The sequence below is a fragment of the Gekko japonicus genome, unplaced genomic scaffold (genome assembly GCF_001447785.1).
Source record: "Gekko japonicus isolate JY-2015 unplaced genomic scaffold, Gekko_japonicus_V1.1 scaffold2183, whole genome shotgun sequence".
Classification (NCBI taxonomy): domain Eukaryota; kingdom Metazoa; phylum Chordata; class Lepidosauria; order Squamata; family Gekkonidae; genus Gekko; species Gekko japonicus.
In genome coordinates, this window is record NW_015175428.1 from 81245 (window position 1) to 99864 (window position 18620).

At 44.7% G+C, this 18620-nt stretch overlaps 1 long non-coding RNA gene across 2 annotated transcripts in view; it reads right to left on the bottom strand.

Moving 5' to 3' along the window:
- Nucleotides 1-4616: 4616 nt before the first annotated feature.
- Nucleotides 4617-18620, bottom strand: part of LOC107122697 — a 17225-nt gene continuing 3221 nt past the window's right edge. For both annotated transcript variants that reach the window (XR_001482932.1, XR_001482931.1), the window contains exons 2-3: nucleotides 9796-9851; nucleotides 4617-4932 (exon numbers count right to left, since the gene is read on the bottom strand). This is a non-coding gene — a long non-coding RNA (uncharacterized LOC107122697). The remainder of the gene's footprint in view (nucleotides 4933-9795; nucleotides 9852-18620) is intronic.

An 18620-nucleotide genomic window follows, 5' to 3' on the forward strand; every position in this document is an offset into this window, starting at 1 on the left:
TTGCAATATAATTACTGAAAACGTTAATTTGCATTTTCGCTAAACAATTGAGAAGCTATCAGTCCATGAAACCAAGAGTTGGGGAAGCTAGACAGAAGTTACAATATGATGGATTTAAAGATCACAGCTCAAGAGTCTCATTTAAATAGGGCGAGATTTTAATTTAGATAATGTTAGAGATTTCTCTTGTGAACATCAAGTAGAAAGCCCCAAGACTGCCAAAGGAACAGTTTGGTTTGCAATTTGGGTAATAAATGGGACACCAAATTATCAATATTTTATATGGCCCTTAAAAAAACCTAGCCAGTTGTCCTAAATACGTACTCTTGTTACACACAACCAGTTTGTGGAACTCTTTTTTTAGCTGGGGAATCACTTTGATGGAAAAGGTCTTGGCAGTTTCAAATTAAGCTGGCAGTAACAAGAATTAAAAGAGCCATAATGGCAAAAAAAATACTGATATACAAGTCATCATTCATGATAAGCAAAATGTATAAAGCTAACTGTGACACCCCTGAACTCACTCAAGCCTATAGGAGTGCTACTCCAGCATCCAATCACCTTTGACAACAGGGATGGAATGTTGGAGGGAAACACTACAGGAGTTGAGTTGAATTCTGCCTTAGGGAGACAGGCTGTATGAGTCCCCCTCAGTTGATAGAAACAGCCTGTCACAGTAACATTGAGGGGAAATGATGTCTTTGGTTTCTAACTTTGCTAGAAAGACATGATCCTTCCCTACCATGGTTGTATTCCTTTAAGTATCATGGCTTTTGATGTTCTCAATGTGTGTCTTTGTTTGCATTTTCACTGGCCTTTTGTTACAAAATTAGCTACCTCTGGCAGCTAAGGCAGGGGTGTCAAACGTGCAGTCCGTGGGCCAGATCAGGCCCCTGGAGGGCTTCTATCAGGCCTGCAGTGGAATTGACTGTCTCCTGCTTCCAGTTCTGCTGCTGCATCGTAGCTTGCTTCACCCGACTCTTAATTGCTCAGGAGAGCTAGATAGGCAAGCTTCTGTTCCCTACAAGGGCTGAGGCTCCTCCCCCTCCCCCTCCCCGGAGGAGAGAGGGAATTAGCTAGAGCTTGCTTCCTGGCCAGGCTGCCTCAGTCACACAGAAGAGAAAGGCAAGCCTTTCTTCCCTTCCATTGGCTGAGGCTCCTCCCCAAGGGAGGGAAGGAGGGAGAGCTTGCTTTACTTGGCTGCCTCAATCACAAGGGAGAAATACAAAGCAACTTTAACACCAACAAAGTTTTATCCAAGGTATGAGCTGTTGTGTGCCTTGCTACAGTGTGTGTGTTTTGTTGGGCTTGTTATGCTGTGGCTCTCCAGGGTGCAACTGGGTTCCCTCCCTCTTTCCACTGTATTCATGCCCTCATGATCCAATCTTGCTCAGTAGGAAAGCAATGTGAACTATTTGGATGAAGAATAACAACAAGCCAGTGAGGTGGATGAGGCTGAGAGTGTGTGCAGACCAAGTTCACACAGCACATTTTGGAGGGGGATTTTGAATTCAGAATTCCCAGATAGTAGACTGATACTGACCACTGAGGAAGACTGTAGTTTTGTAGACAAACACATAGCCCTCAGTCTGTGTCATGGACTGGTGCCTTCTCATTTTCTTGACAAGCAAAAGCCCGCAATGCCTGGCCATTTCATGTTTTCCTCTAGGTCCTAGACTCAGAACTCTGAGCATGAGATTTCTGTAGTGATTTTCAATCAATCAAAAGTAGGTTGCAGCGTACCGATACACACTTGAACAGCATAATCAAGATTGCAACAGCACAGACATTTTGATGCAATAATTCAGAGCAAGAGGTATCAGTTATCAGACACTGTTAAATAAACCAAATATTTCCAGGGTGCTAATGGTTTAAGCATGTTTTTATTGTAAGTAAAAAAAAACGTAATGGGGACCCAAGCGGCTTACATTGTTCTCCTCTCCTCCATGTTATCCTCATGACAACGCTGTGAGGTAGGTTAGGTTCAGTTTCTGGCATCTCAAGTTAAAGAGTTCTTAGTGCCTCAAACTCATGGAGGGCCACTATCAGTCAGAATATAAAATACTGGATTAGATAGACCAACAGCTTGATTTTGTTTATATAATATATAAAATATGTGTGTTTATATATCTTACGGCATTGTTTTACTTTTGTAAATCTATTTTGCATTGTTTATGACTTTTTTTTTTGCATTGTTTCGAATTTTTGCGGCCCTAGTCCTATTGCATGGTTTGTTTCAAGGCTGCCAGTTCTTTTGCCCTAGTTGCTGTTGCAGGGGTCATTTCGTAGAAAAAGAGCTAGGGGTACTCATTAGCATAACTCATTAGCATATGCCACACCCCCTGACATCACTGGAAGTGTGTCATAAGGCCACACACCCCGCCCCCAACGGTCCCGGCCGCCGCCGGCCTTGCAGCTCCACTGCTGAGCCCCATGAGGGGCCCGGCGGTGGACCTAAAAGGCCGGTGGGAGTGCAAGGAAGCCCCGAGAAGGCCCTCCCTGGCCCCAGGCAGGCAGGGGTGGGGAGAGGCAGGGAGGAAGCAACTTACCCTCCCTCTTCTCCTGCCTCCTCCTGGCTGAATGAGGGCCGGAAGCGGAGCAGCCGGAAGCAGGGGGCTGGGCTTCGTCATGATCCCCCCCGTACCTCACCCGGGGGAACTGCGATCCCCCGCAATCCCCCCCGAAATGAACTCTGGCTGTTGCCACTCTGAGCAGTGGCAAGAGAAAAGAAAAAAAGCCCACCAGCATCATAAGTGCTGCTATACCACTTCTGGGGGGGGGGAGAAACCTGGAAGTTACATAGGGTAACTCTAGGAATACAGAAAGTCTATGGTGAAATTATAGAACTTCTGGTGATTCCTAGAGTCACCCTATGTCACTTCTTGAATCTCAGTTTTTAGAAATCTATTTTGATTATCTTCTTTTTGATGTTTGTAGAGCCTTGACCAGTGTGCCTATTCTTTAATTGAATCACTTCATTTGTAATCCACTTTTCTCAAAAGAACACTCCTGCTATGCTCTTGACAGTTTTGTCTTTCTGGTGCCCCTCTTTTAAGATTGTATGGCAACAGCTAGGTCACTGGCTGGAATGGCCTACCCAAGTGAGTGCAAAGAGTGCCTTCACTTGCTGTGTTTAGGAAGATGTGCAAGACAGTTTTATTCCAGAGAGCATTTGGTGGAAGGCAAACTGTTTTGATTGATTATGACTGTGTTTGTTTTTTTAAATTCAATGTGGTTTTTAATCTGTGCATGTTTTAATTGAGTTAATTGGATTGTTATGTTTTGTGTCCTTGCAATCTGGTGTTGCATTGTTGGCTGCCTTGAGTCTGAGGGGGGTAAGGTGGGCTGTAAAAGTTTTAAACAAACACGCAAGGCAGAGACTTCAAGACAGTCTGCACTGCACAGCAAATACATTTTATGCTTTGAAATGTGAACAAGTTAGTGCAAATGCAACAAATACATTTGTGCCAGTATTAGTGTACAGGTGACACTTCTTAGATGACCATTTGCATCTCTCCGGGGAAATATACCCTCAGTGGCGAACTTGGTTTTGATGCCATGGATGCAATGGCCTTCAGTAAGGGATTTGAACGCAGATCTCCCTGCTCCATGGCTAGCACTCTGTCCACTATGCCACATTGTTTCTGCTTCGCATTTGAAGTTTGTCATGGCAGTTATAACCTTGGCTAAGGTCTTCAGTGGTGTTCCATATTTGATCAGTAAACGAAAAATTCAGATAAAGGACTTTTTGTTTACTGAGCAGAGGCTCAGTAAGAGGCTTGTTCTAGCATAATGTCTGGAAACATGGCTGATGACAGATTAGTGTTCTCAACCAGTTTCTAGGGGTCCTAATTATAACATATATACTATGGCAGTATGAACTGTTTAGGCTTGCTGGTGTCACGCAGCAAATCTAGTGGCATGAACAAAGCGAGAAAAGTTTGACTGGATGGATATACTTTATGTCAAAGGAAGGACAAATGATTTTTTTCCCTCTCACATTGCTCCTCTCTGGATCACTGTAAAGTTAGATCACCTTGCAAAAGAGGCAGCTTGCCAAAAAAGCAGATGGCTTGAGTGTAAGCAGCCAAGCTGTCACATAGGATTCCAGGCATTAATTACCATCCTGGCTTCTGGTTGCAGAGTTCTTACACCTCTTGCAAAAGAGGCAGCATTCCACTGATGTAAAGAACTGGATTAAATCTCAAAACTAGCTACAGTCCTAGCAGATAAGCGACTGTCCAAGTATGAGGGGGGGGGAAATCAGGGTACGAAAATACACAGTAATTTGCTCTTGGGAACTTGCTGATGGGAAGAATGTCATATTCTATATAGAAGGGAGTGGGAGAAGATCACGGGAAAACAAATGATGCATGTGTAGGGTTACCATATTTTGAACAGCAAAAAAGAGGACCTATTTCCAGAGTCAGACTGACTACTTCAAACAAGTGATCAGTATGACAAACCTCACTTTAAATACCCCTACTATTCAAGCTGTGATCATTGCCATTAACTAGGAATATTCCTGATCTTCCAACCCCAAAACAGGACATTTTCATCTTTTTTTTTTACAAAGAGCCCAAAAGAGAATAGACACCAAAAAAGAGAGAGGGGGGGGGACATTTGGCAACCCTATACATGTGGGAAGAGAGAGCTAGGATATGTTAGCATAGCCATTCCAACCGTTTTCTCGCCAACCGTTTTCACTCTCCCCGGAGAGTGACCCCCAGTCACTCTCAGATGCTTAAACTTGTAGCGATTAGCCATGTGTCCTGGCCTTTTGGTGGGTTCAGTGTGAGTTCAGGCTACATGTCAGTCGGTTCATATTCCTCATGGGAGAAGTCCTCAGTAATATTCAGAGTTGTTTTCACAACCACAGAGTCCACAGGTGTGTGCTGCACGGTGACAGTAAAACCATTGTGTAAATTCATTCTGAGGAGAAACAGAGACATTTCCTGAATGGCTCAGGGGGCCAAAGAAAAGAAGCAAGGTAAATCTGCATTTTAGCAGGGTTGCCATGTGAAGCCAGGGGAGGGGAACCTCAGCAGGGTATAATACCATGGAGTCCACCCTCCAAAGCAGCCATGTCCTCCAGGGGGACTGATCTCTGCAGTCTGGGGACCGGTCATAATTCTGGGAGATCTCCAGGCCTGGTCTGGAGTCTGGCAACTCTACTCCCTCCACAGTATGCACATTCCAATCACAGTTGAAGGGGATCGCAGTGAACGCTGAATTTGTCAATATTGCTGTGAAAATATTGCATGAAGAAAACATAATCCTGGGCAAAATCTTATGACCAGGACTAAAGTGACTAAAGAGTTGTAGAGCAGACCTCTCTTGCTCTCAGACTGGGGCCACTGCTGTTTGGTTGACCACAGAAACTCCATCCTCCCCACTTTTAGTATCTAGGTTTCCGGAGGCAACAAACCTCTTTAGAAGTTGCAACACTGTCACCTTCGAAACTCTGCAGTGCTTGGGCTGCCAGCTGTCAACCTGGCTATGAGGCCTGATCTCTAAAAGCTCTGAAGGAGTCCGACACAAACTGTTAACAGCTGCTGAGCCTTCAGACCTATAAACTTCATCAGACCCTTAGCTCCTTCACAGCTTGCGGTGAGGTAGAATGGAAGTCCAGTTTGCTACAGCAGGTGTATGGGAGAGATGCCTAAGACTATGGGGGAGAGAGACAAATGAACATGGGTACATTTCCTTCTTCTACAACAGTGGATGGCAGGGTATTCTCATCTGCTCTAGAATCTTTTACACCAAGTGGTAGCAATACCATTTTTAAAAGCTACTGGACATCAGGGAATGATGGAGTGTTTGTGGAACCCGGTTGCCAATGTCTAGAACTGGAGCATGAGGTGTGAATTCTTCTGACCATGTTCAGTGTGTCCCATTCAGTACTTAGAAATGCATCAGCCCCACACAGCCAAGGTTAAGAGTTCAGACTTACAGGTTGTAGGGTATCCTGCCACATGACGGAGTGAGCTCCCGTCTCTAGTTCCAGCTCCTGCCAACCTAGCAGTTCGAAAGCAAGAAATTGCAAGTAGATAAATAGGTACCACTTCAGTGGGAAGGTAACAGCGTTCTGTGAGCCTTGGTGTTTAGTCATGCCGGCCACATAACCACAGAAACGTCTTCGGACAGCGCTGGCTCTTCGGCTTTGAAACGGAGATGAGCACCGCAACCCTAGAGTGGGATTCGACTGGCTTTCGAGCAAGGGAACCTTTACCTTTACCTTTACAGGCAGGATTTAGCATTATCCTTTTAATACCAAAGGAAGGAACAGTGTGAGAGGGAAAAGAGAAGCTTTCCTCCCAAGCCTTTTAAATATATATTTCAAACTTTGTTTCACCTTTCCCTATTCCCTGATTTTATATTTTCACTATATATGCCATTCCTCATCTTTAGAAGTTCCCTATCTGCTAGCACACTAAAGCAGGGGTCCCCGGCGTGGTGCTATGGGTGCCATGGTGCCCGCCAACACCTGACCTGGTGCCCACCAAGTGTTTTCAGAAAGCAGGTGGAGCCAGGTGGAACTCTTGCCCAACACGGCTTCTGATAGGTTATTGGAGATCCAAATGGCTGTGCAGATTAAAATAATGTTGCTTCAGCAGCTGCTGCTACTTGCATTAGTTTTATTCTGTCACTCCTCTTTCCCAGTGCATTTTTAAAATTACCCTTCTTCTCCCCGGCATTTGGACTTTCTCTGGGTGTATGCATGGCTCCACTTCCCACAGCAGCCTCTTAGTGGTTGCGCCCACCATCCTGTGTCAGAATTCCAAAGATGCCCACAGGATCAGAAAGGCTGGGGACCCCTGCACTAAAGGTTTGCCTATTCAGAGTTGCATCCAGACTAAATTTTCCATCGATGGATATGTGCTTTCCTGCCTTCCCCTTCTCCCTGAAGCTCACTTATCTCCATAAAATACTGCTTCTGGGGGACAGGGCAGTAAAGAGTAACGTGTGTGTGTGTGTGTGTGTAGTCCCTACAGAGGGAAAGGGAAATTGATAAAAATTGCTAGTTTAGTCTGGATTCAACGCACTTTTTGTCCAGCTTGCAGCCAACTGGAGAAACCAGATTTCTTTCTATGGTAATATTTATTAGTGACTTCTACTATTGTGATTTTGAGACTTTTTCATTTTGGGGGAGGGTTGTCGGCGACTAGGTTTGGCACAGTCTATTATGTTTTCAGCATTTGTACACACTGGCAATTCTGGTGTTCCGTTATAACTTGTGTTTCATCCTTTTTGCATTTTATTTTCACCCAGGATCTAGTTCCACAGGCTTCCCTCTTGTACCTGCCATTATAAATTCTGCTTAGCTTATTAGCCATCTAGCATTTCCACACCATCCCATTAACTCCCTAGCAACCCTGTCCAATAATGAAATCATTTCTTTGGCACAAATCCCCCTAACCTAATTCTCCAAGGGAACAAAATGAGAGGTCTTTTTAGCTGGGTGAAAGATGCATTAGGCAAAAGGAACTTCTTGCAAGGGCTCATGCAGGCCTAAATGACAAGAGTTTTGCTTCCACTTCTGTGAAAGGTGTTGGGGAAAATGCATTGCCGAAATAGTAGGTTGCTTATCTTGGCATGGTGAGATACAAAGGAGTTGGGCTGCCCTGTCATGTCGGCAGGGAAATGATATGGCACTTCTCAGGCCTGCCCCTGGAATTCTTCCCAGTCTAGGCTGGGATTGTGAAATTTCTTCTGATATTGGCCATTTACTGTACGTCCTGTGTTTTGAACATCTGGCATTTGGCAGCTGAACAGCAGAAAAGGGTTTTTTTATGCCAATCCTTACAATCAGGTAGGACAAAGAGCTGTACACACATGTTAAATTCTTGCCCTAGGTGTGTCACTTTTTAATGCACACTGTTGAAGAAAACTTGTTTGGCTCCTTGAGGATGATTATATCAGTTACAAGGCTGTTTCACAAAGCTTCTACTCGAGGCACCTGGGAAACCTGCAGTGATAATAACTGGAACAGGGGAAAGGTAAACGTTACTGAACCAGGTGAATGGAAGTTGAAGCCCAGAAGTTGGGCAAGGAAAGGTGGTAATTCCAGTGCTGGAATGTTGCTTGTAGCCTTCTGAGAGGCTGTTGAACTTACTTTCCTGAGGAAACTGGCATGTAAAAACTGATGAGGAGGAGAAGAAGAAACTGGATTTATACCCTGCCCTTCACTCAGAGTCTCAGAGCGGCTTACAATCTCCTTCCCTTCCTCTCCCCACAACAGACACCCTGTGAGGTAGGTGGGGCTGAGAGCTCTCTATGAGAACTGCTCTTTTTAAAATGCAAAATAACTTTTATTACAAGCAAGTTATTATAAATAATCATTTTTCATCAACATTCGTGAATCATGTCACATTGTACATAGCTGGATGTTCAAAAATATATTTCTTAAAAATTATATATATAGGAGTACTAGTAACAAGCATCAATTTTATGATTATCAACAAATATTTTAAATACATTTAAAGATAAGCCAAAAACTCATTATACCATTTGCTTGTCTTATGATAATTGAAAGAATTATACTCTTGAGAGAACAGCTTTGAGAGAACTGTGGCTTGCCCAGGGTCACCCAGCAGCTGCACATGGAGGAGTGGAGAATCAAACCCGGTTCTCCCAGATTATAGTCCGCACTCCTAACCACTACACCAAACTGTACCTCTCACTTTTTATGCCATTTATTGAAGATTGTTATTGATAGAACTACATTGGGTCTGTTCTGCAGTAGCTACTAGTGTTGACAACGCTGGTTAGGAGATTCTTGGAGATTGGGGGGGGGTCCTGGGAAGAGCAGAGTTTTGGAAGAGGAGGGAGCTCAATGGGGATGTGATGCCATAGAGTCCACCCTTGGAAGCCGCCATTTCCTCCACGGTAATCGATCTCTGTAGCCCGGAGATCAGTTGTAACCAGGGTTGCCAACCTGCAGGGGTCCTAGAGTTCTTCTGGAGTTAGGAGGACCGATCTCCAGATTGCATAGGTAAGTTCTCCTGGAGGAAATGGAAGAGAGCCTGTTTTGCATGCAGAAGGTCCCGGAGTCAGTATCACCTGCTAAAGGACCTCAGATAGCAAGTACTTTTCTCTGCCTGAAAGGCTGGACAGCTGCTGCCACTCAGAATAGAAGATACCGGCCAAATGGATCAATGGTATGACCGCATATTTGTATCACACGAAGCATCTTTAACCCCCAACCCCAACAGTATCCATGACCAATGTTCCCTCTAAGCTTTGGAGTCTTGTGAGCAAAAATTCTACTTTGTGAACTACTGGCATGAAAGCTGTGAGCGAGCGATTTGGCTGCTGTATGAATTAGTTTGCTCTGGAGCCATCCTTCCTGAGCTAAGACAAAAATGTGTGAGCCAGAGGCTAAAAAACTGTGAGCTAGCTCACACTCACTCAGCTTAGAGGGAACACTGTCCATGACTGCACCTCTTAATGTTTCCTGTACAGATAAATGGTTGCCATCATTTTGTATGAGGAGAAGAAAGATGCATTTTGTGGTGAGGTCAAACTGTCCCTTTTCCTCAATGGCAAGGATCTTGTAGCAGTGTACAGGCGGGGGGGGGGGGGGGGGAGGAGGGGGGAGATGAGGGGACAGTTCCAGGGGCTGTGGTTGCTATCCTGCAGACCTTTGGAGCTGGGCATGTCATACAGTTGGTTTCCATATGATCTTTGCATGGGGGTTTGGTGACGTGAGAAGGAGGCCTGTTTTGGATCTTGGGGGGGGGGGCCCTGGCAGTGTGTCTGTGTGCTGGACACATAAAGATGTGCTGTACCTACCTGGCAAGTGTCCTTCGGTTTACAAGCTCTTGCTCCATTACACAGGCATTTTGCTACTGTAAAATAACACAAGTTTCAGACATTAACTCACGGATTAGATTTATATCCTGAACAATAAAAAGACTGCAGGCTTAACAGCCATATAACCCTACAGTGATGCACAATTGCTTCTCAAATGTCTGAAAACTCATTGGGGAGCATGCCTGCGTCTTTCTAGGAAGGGAGGATGTTTTGTGGCAATTCAGAGTTGAGATCAAACCATTAAACAGCCATCTTAGCAGAACTGGCCTCTTGGCAGCCCAAGCCACCAACATTGTCTTTGGGTCACAGTTTTTAAAGGCCTGATAGTATAAACATAGGCGTACTCCTTGGATTGTGTAATGGTGGTAAAATGTGTTGGGTAGGCCAGTATGGCTAAATAGTATGTATCCAGTATTGCAGAACTTCCTCTTGATAGCCTTCCCTGGTAGATGATCAAACAGCAGAGACAGAACGGACCATGATTGTATTCAGTACAGTTCATAAGAACATTCCCTCAACATTCCCTACTGTTAATCATGTGTTAAGTGCTCTCAACTGCTTAAATACAAGTTACTATTGAGATTTCCCCTCTAACGTATGGGTTCCATGCTTGGAACAAACTGGGCTTAATTTGGCATCTGAACTATATTTCCTGGGATTCTTGGTTATGGCCACGTCACACAGTGGGAGCTCCCTGTGGCATATATCCATATTATACTGTTTGGGTGGAATGCTCACCACTGTGATCTTTAAGTACCCCTTGGTTTCAAATATGGGACCCTGTTTTGGTGGAAAGGTGACATAGGTAAAGGTAAAGGTTCCCTTGCTCGAAAGCCAGTCGAATCCGACTCTAGGGTTGTGGTGCTCATCTCCGTTTCAAAGCCGAAGAGCCAGCGCTGTCCAAAGACATTATCGTGCTCATGTGGCCAGCATGACTAAACACCAAGGCGCACGGAACGCTGTTACCTTCCCACTGAAGTGGTACCTATTTATCTACTTGCAATTTCTTGCTTTTGAACTGCTAGGTGGCAGGAGCTGGAACTAGAGACGGGAGCTCACTCCGTCATGCAGCACACTCAGGTCTCGAACTGCTGAACTACCAACCTTCCACAGCCTGCAGTTCAGCATCTTAACCACTTGAGCCACCGCAGCTCCTAAAGGTGACATACAAATGCTTTAAACAAACTAACAAATATAGCAGGGCTATCCTTTGGGGAGACGGCATAATTCTTTGAAGTTGACTATGTCCTCTAACAGACCAAAGTATATGTAGCATGCAGGTATGTAGACAAGTCTGAGAGGAAGCAGTTTTCAGTTGGCAAACAATGGGAGGAGAAAGGGCAATTAATCTTTTCTTGCCTGTCCCATACAGTCTTTCCTCTGTGGGGTCCCAGCCATGTGTACCTTTGCAAACATGCTTCTGGATTCCCTCAAGGTAAGAAAGGGTTAAATACCTGCTCCTCTGCTCATAATTGCCACCTTCCAAAGCTGCTGGGGGGGGGGGGGGGAAGCAGGCAATCACAGATTTTTTTATACATACTTTTGTGGTCTTTTTTCTGCCTGTCAGGGTGAAATGGCTCTTATTCTGCTCTGTTCCAGAACGTTGCATTTGTACCATATTGTGAGCTGCCCTGAGCCCGCTTGCCAAAAGGGCGGGATATAAATCAAAATAATGAAACAAAAACACAAAAACATGAAAATACTAAATGCAATGTGCTTGTGATTTACTTAAAACTGTGCAGAGTTACTCCTGTCTAAGCTTACTGGTTGCACAGTAAAATGTACAGTTTTCAGCCATGCCAGTAAGTTGAGGAGCTTATTTAAGATCTCTACAAGAAAAGAGAAAATTTTGCTAAGGATGGGTGAACTAGCACTGAAATACTATGGCCAACAATGTTAACTGTGCCGTGTACTTGATTATCTTCACGATTCGTCCAGTGTAAGTTTCATATACAGCAGGGAATTTCCGCAAACAGAAGGAAGGGTTTTTGCAGATTCTGCCTGAACTGCAGACCCTCAGCTCAACCCTCATGCAATTCCTTATGGGTCCCCTGGCCTTGCAGCAGCAGCATTTTGGGGAGCCTTTCAAGCTGTGGTGGTGGTGGGGAGGGCAAGGCAGTCCCATGCTAGGGACAGAAATCCCCTCCATGAGCAGCAATTACTGCTGGATCAATTTCACGTGGCCCATCGTGTGGATGACTATAAGGAAACTAGAAATATGTATTGAACTATTTGGAAGAAATAAACATCCTTGTAGGTATATTTGATCTATCAAACAATAAACATTTGTTACTGAGCAAATAGGTAGCAATCTTTACAACAGTCACTGAATAGCACTGTAGTGGTTTGGCATTTCAGTCAGACCAGTTCCAGTGCATCATCCAAGCAGATGGATATAGATTTTTGCAGGCTGATAAATGAACTCTAGCTTAGTTTGCTCAGGAATCCCTCTCTTATAGAAATTCAACAGATGCAGGACATAACCGATATACTACACATATAACTGGCCCAGCCTTTTTTGTGTGTGTTCTTTTCTTCTACCCCATGGCTAATTTCAGCCCTGGGCTTGTTTCAGTCTGGAACGTGCAATGAAACAGTTAACAAAACAGTGTAAATGTGCAGAACACGTTTTCTGCAGTACTGAAAACTCATAGCAAATCACCACACATTTTATTTATTTAGAAAATGAGTGACAGATAGGGATGCCGGACATCCTGGGCTTCCTCTCCATTGCTTGCTGGGACCTCAAAGGCTGGCAGGCGGGCGGTGGATAAGGGGAAGATGTGGGGAGGGAACTGCCACACCAAGCCAGTGTGTGACCTCACTTTTGGTTTCACACTGGGGGTGGACACACAAAGATTTGCCAAAATCTCTATGGTTTAACCATATAGTTTTTGACAAATCCTAGATTGTCACCAAAATCTCTATGGTTTAACCATATAGTTTTTGACGAATCCTAGATTGTCACCCTAACATCATGACGCCACTTCTGGTTTTTCACTGGAAGTGGTACTGCATGGCGGTATGAAGTTGCCACTTCTGTCCCTACTCACCAGATCCTCCTGGGGGTGCCAGGTGGGAGCCTGGCATACCTAGTTGACTGCCCAAGGTCACCCAAGCAAGCTTCCATGGCAGAGTAGGGATTCAAACCTAGGCTTCCCATGTTTTAGTCCAACACTCCAACTACTATACTGCACTAGGGTTGCCAATCCTCAGTTGGGGGCAGAGGATCCCCTGGTTTGGAGCCCCTCCCTCTGCTACAGGGCTGTCAGAAAGCAGGGGGAGGGGATGGCTGCTGGGTGCTCCATTATATCCTATGGAGACTGGTCCCCATAGGGTATAATGGAGAATCAATCTGTGGGCATCTGGGGCTCTGGGGGTGGTGTTTTTTGAGGTAGAGGCACCAAATTTTCAGCATAGCTGGTGGTGCCACTCCTGGAAAACCCCCACCAAGTTTCAAAAAGATTGGACTGGGGGTCCAATTCTATGAGCCCCCAAAATAAGGTGCCCCCTCCTCCATTATTTCCAATAGAGGGAAAGTATTTAAAAGGAATGCTTTTAAAAGGGATGCTTAAATGTGACGGCCAGAACTCCCTTCTGGCTTGCTGGCCTCACCTGGCAACCCTAGTGACATCACAAAAGTTATGGCACATCCTTGCTCCTGGCTCCACCCCCAAAGTCCCCAGATATTTCCTGAGTCAGACCTGGCAACCCTACACCGCACTGGCTGTCAGCAGTAAAAGCTTCTATAGTAGAGCCTTGTGCATCATAGAAATCTTTATGCTCGGCCACCCCTCACCTTAAACATTTAGTACCCAAACAGGCCATTTTCCAATTTGTCTGGGAGACAGATTTAAGGCCGGAAAAGAAGAAGACATGACGCCTTTTTAACTGGGCTGATCACATTATCCAACCCAATAAATTCAGTGTCTAAGAAAATTATATTTGAGGAGCCATTTATTTTTATTATATGTTTTATTAACAAATTATATGAGTCAATATAATTTACAGTGTCTTGTGATTGCGTTCTAAATATTGCTACAGTCTAACATTGTTATATGTTGAAAACAACATTCTTAAAATCTTGAACAAGTAACAAATAACTTGAAAGTAGGGTTGCCAGTTCCCTCTGGCCACTAGCGGGAGGTGGGGGGGGTAGGGTTGCAAGTTCCAGGTTGGGAAACCCCTGGAGAATTAGGGGTGGAGTCTGGATAGGACAGGGACTTCAGTGGAGTACAGTGCACAGAGTGCACTCTCCAAAGCAGCCATTTTCTCCAGGGGAACTAATCTCTGTAGTCTGAAGATGAGCTGTGATTCCAGGGAATCCCCAGGTCCCAACTGGTGGCTGGCATCCCCAGTTGACAGAGCACATTTGCTCATTTAATAGGAGCTTTGCAGAACTTAATGAAAACAGAAAGTTTTCTTGGCCTGACTTTCGGTTGAGAGAAGGAATTTCAAGTCACACACTGAATGCACTCACCAATATGATCTGGAAACACACACACACACACACACACTTGATCTTAGGAAGCGTTACTGCCTGTGCAGATAAGCAAGATCACCTTCCATGCCAGTGCCCAATGGTGAACTGCATTCAATGTGTGACTCGAAATTCCTGAGTTGCCAACCTCCAGGTGGAGCCTAGAGATCTCCTGGGTTTACAACTGATCTCCATACTACGGAGATCAGTTCCCCTGGAGGAAATGTCTTGCTTTGGAGGGCGGACTCAATGGCATTATAGCTTGCCAAGTTCCCTCCCCTCCCCAAATCTCCAGATATTTTCCAACCTGGGGTTGGCAGCCCTACTTACTTGACTTAAATTTAGCCACAGCAGTGAAACCGTAATCCTTGGAATGCTCCATGTGTGGGGACATTTACTTTTTGAAGTTTCATAACTGGCTTAGTTAGATCTCCCAGGTGATCTCTCACTCTAGTAGTTTACCAAACCTGTTTAGCTTCCATAGTAACCAGAGCTTACATCATGGCCTTCAGGCCATTCTCTGGAGCAAGCTTGTTGGCTGTATTTCAGTTGCAGAGGCGTTTTATGCTGCTTGAAGCTTTGGTCTGAACTCTGATCTTCTAGGGACTGGAAGTCCTTTGTAGAGATCAACTTGAGCACTAGTTCAGGAAATTGACTTTCTGCACTAGGTAAGCTCTATTTTGGGGGTATTACTCAGGAGATCTGATTGAATTGGGACTGGAACTGTCTTGCAAGAAGAATACAGTTGCTTCTCTAAAAAGATCTTTTTCATGGTTGCATACAGAACAGTGCTTTTTGCTGCATAATTTTAGGTTTACAAAATGGCAGAGGTCTGAGGCTGCTGGAAGGTGGATACTTTTACTTCATAAAAAACTCAAAACTGCTTTTGTTGCCTTGCAATTATATTTCACACAGTAACCACTATCTGCATGAGAATAAGACCATGAAGATGACATCAGAAACCCTTATGGGCGTGTATGATATCTTTGAGAAAAATATCATGTGTGCATTGTATAGTGCATGAAGGCTAAAACATGCACGCACACGAAAGCTCATACCTCGAATAAACCTTTGTTGGTCTTAAAGGTTCCACTGGACTCTACATTTGTTTCACAAGCTTGTTGTGAGGGTAAAATGGAGGAGGAAAGGAAAGCTGTTAGCTGTTGTGTGGGTCCCCATTGTGGAAAAAGATGGGGTATCAATAGGGTTGCCAAGTCCTACCAGAGCTGCAGTGGGGGGAGTCCTGGCCATCTCCGGGAGTTACTAGCCATCTCCGGGAGCAAAGTGCCTGCCCCTCAATGACATCACCTAGAAGCGGCACGTTGGGGGCAGGACCACTATCATTCGAGGGAAAACCATAGAGGCGACGTTATCACGCCAGGCACGTTTCCGTGGTCCCGGCAATTTGGGGGTGGGGTTCCCCCCAGCGACCCGATCCAGGCTGGTGGGTAATGGACCCATCAAGCGGGGGTTTCCCTGCCCCCCGAGGGGACCTGGCAACCCTAGGTATCAATGAAGTAAAGAAACAATTCTTGAAGTTAGGTTTACCAGTTCTGGGTAGGGAAATTCATGGGGAGGGCAGGTTTTGGAGAGGGGAGGCATCTCAGCAGGGTATAATGCTATAGAGTTAACCCTTCAAAGCAGCCGTTTTCTCCGGGGGACTTGACGTCTGTAGTCTGGAGGTCAGTTGTGATTCTGGGAGATTTCTAGGCCCCACCTAGAGGTTGGCAACACTAAACTTATACTCAAAAGCTCAATGAACATATTTTTCCAGTATGTAGCAGCCGTGAAAGGTAAACTCCATGTGGGAATCATTAGGAAACCCAGAAGGGACAGCCTGGCAATCCTAAAGTAACACTACTTCATAAGTTGCATTCCCCCATATTCCGCCTAGCTTGTGGCCATTAAAGTGGGCTGGACACAAAAATGCATATTTTTGCTACCTGTATCTTATTTCTAGGCCTTCAAAAGGCCGCTTGTTCGTCATGCAGTTCTCTTGTGATGCACTGCATTCTTAGGGTAGGTAGTACTTGCAGCAGAATGCTCTCATCTTTGTATGTGTTCAGTGAAAGCTATCTAGGCAAAATCTCAAAAAAAAAAACCCCATTCTATTAAATATACTGAAATGGTTGAATTTGAATTGGAGACAGATTCTTCAAGATATACTGAGATACATTTACAAAATACTCCAATGTTACTAGTATGCTTTCTTATCAAAAGGGTTTTAAAAATTCCCCTTGGCATTTGCAGATTTTCTTTGAAAAGAGCTCCTACAAAGAGGCTTAAAGATTTACTGTTCAGTCTTTCATATGCCAATTAGGACTTAATCACCTCACACTCTTATTTTAATTATTCTGTTGGGAGACAAAGACTGGAAAATTACTGCTTTGTAGACAATTTTGCTATTTGTAATACAGTTAACAGATGATTAAAAGAATTCACAGCGATCTTACCTGGATCTTGCTGTTGCAGACATTAGTATAACCGGATAAAGGTACATTAGTTGTTTTGATAAGACAGTTAAGGGGGGGAAAAAACTTTAGACCAATTCATACAACTTATGAGCATGATGAAATTGGGGTGTGTGTGTGTGTTTCTTTCAGTCTAAGTTGTCATTCATCTGTGGTAAAATGTATGCTTCCTTGGATGTCCAAAATACTTGGCTCAAATTCTCTAGCACTGTGTAGGTCTGATGTAGATTACATCAACTGATCATGTTGAAACAATAATCATACCTCATCCTAATTTGAAGGGTTCACTTGGGGCCTAACTAAGTATTATACTTTCCCTGTGTCTGGATGCCAGATGGAAGCCTGGTTTGGGGAGAGGAGGGACCTCAGTGGGGTATAAAGCCACAGAGTTCACCCTCCAAACAGCCATTTTTCCAGGGGAACAAATTTTGTGGTCTGGAGATCAGTTTTAATTCCAGGAGATCTCCAGAGTTGCCAGTCTCCCCACCTGGAGACTGGCAACTCTGCACTGGGGAAACTTAATGTGCACTGATGGGCATTCTGGGATGTCACAAACTTGATGACATCACCTGGAAGTGGTGTCACCATGCGGTGCCACCACACTGTGATGCTCTGGTTTAAGGGCAAAACTCTATTCCTGGGTACAGAGAACAGCCTTTATTTTTGAGTTGAATATTGCCCTTCCTACAGCTATAAGGTTCTCACAGTGGAAACGTGAGCTCCTCCCAGAAACCATAAATCTTTAGCCAGCCCAGTTTCCCTCAGCTACATTCTCTTCCACAAGCATTCACTAGGCTAGCTTGCCTTATCACAAATGCAGGACTGTGAGACCTGTATAATCTCTCAAGAAAGAATTTTCATCCCATCCCGCTGTAGGTCCAAACCTGTCTCCAAACATTAACTGTTTTACCCTGTTTACACTCAAAACAAACTCTGAGACAGGATTCCTTCCGATCTCACTCTCTGAAAGTTCCAGTGTTGACAACCTACAGGTGTGGCCTGGATATCTCACAGAATTACAATTTATCTCGAGAAGACAGAGATCAGTTCCCCTGGAGAAAATGGCTGCTTTGGAGGGTGGACTTTATGGCAGTATACCCCACTGAAGTCTCTTCCCTTGAAAACCCCCACTCTCCCCCACCAGGGTCAACCCCCAGAATCTCTACGTATTTCCCTATGCTGAGTTGGCAACCATTGTTCAAGGCTCTGATCTTATCGGAACTCAGCTGATAGTGTAATAGCTTTCCCCCCCCATCCGGCTTCTTCTTTTTTTAAACCCCCGAAAGGGATATTTTTATTTTGCATTGAACTACAAACTACAAAGAAAATTAGGGAGGGAAACTACAACTAGGAATAAAGGAAAGATAACCACACTAAACTAAAAAACCAAGAGCAGGAGATCTTATTTCTGTTAGTGTAAATGTTAGTACAGCAAGTGTTAGTATCACAACATGTAGAGTTCCTGCTCATCTTCCATGTTTATATGTTACTATGTTAGTTGTTATGAGAAAACTTTCTGATCATCTTCGTGTTCTTCGCTTCAAACTCCCATCTGGCACAGGGGAGCGGTGGCACAGTGGGTATATCCCACTGTTTTAACATCTGAACTGTGTTAGTTCGAGCCCCGCGCTGGTGTGAGCAGCCAGCCTGTTGTCCCCAACTCATCATCCACCCAGCGATTCGAAAGCTTCGGCGAGTAGATAAAATGGGAACTGCTCCTTAGAGAGGGTGGGCACACCAATCTCCCTTGTGGGAGGGTGTTAGCTGACCGTCGGATGTTCTGGTCGAGGTTCGGAAAAGGCGAAAAAACTTCTCGGCTACAAAGAATCCCTGCAGTGGATGTTCCGGCCAGG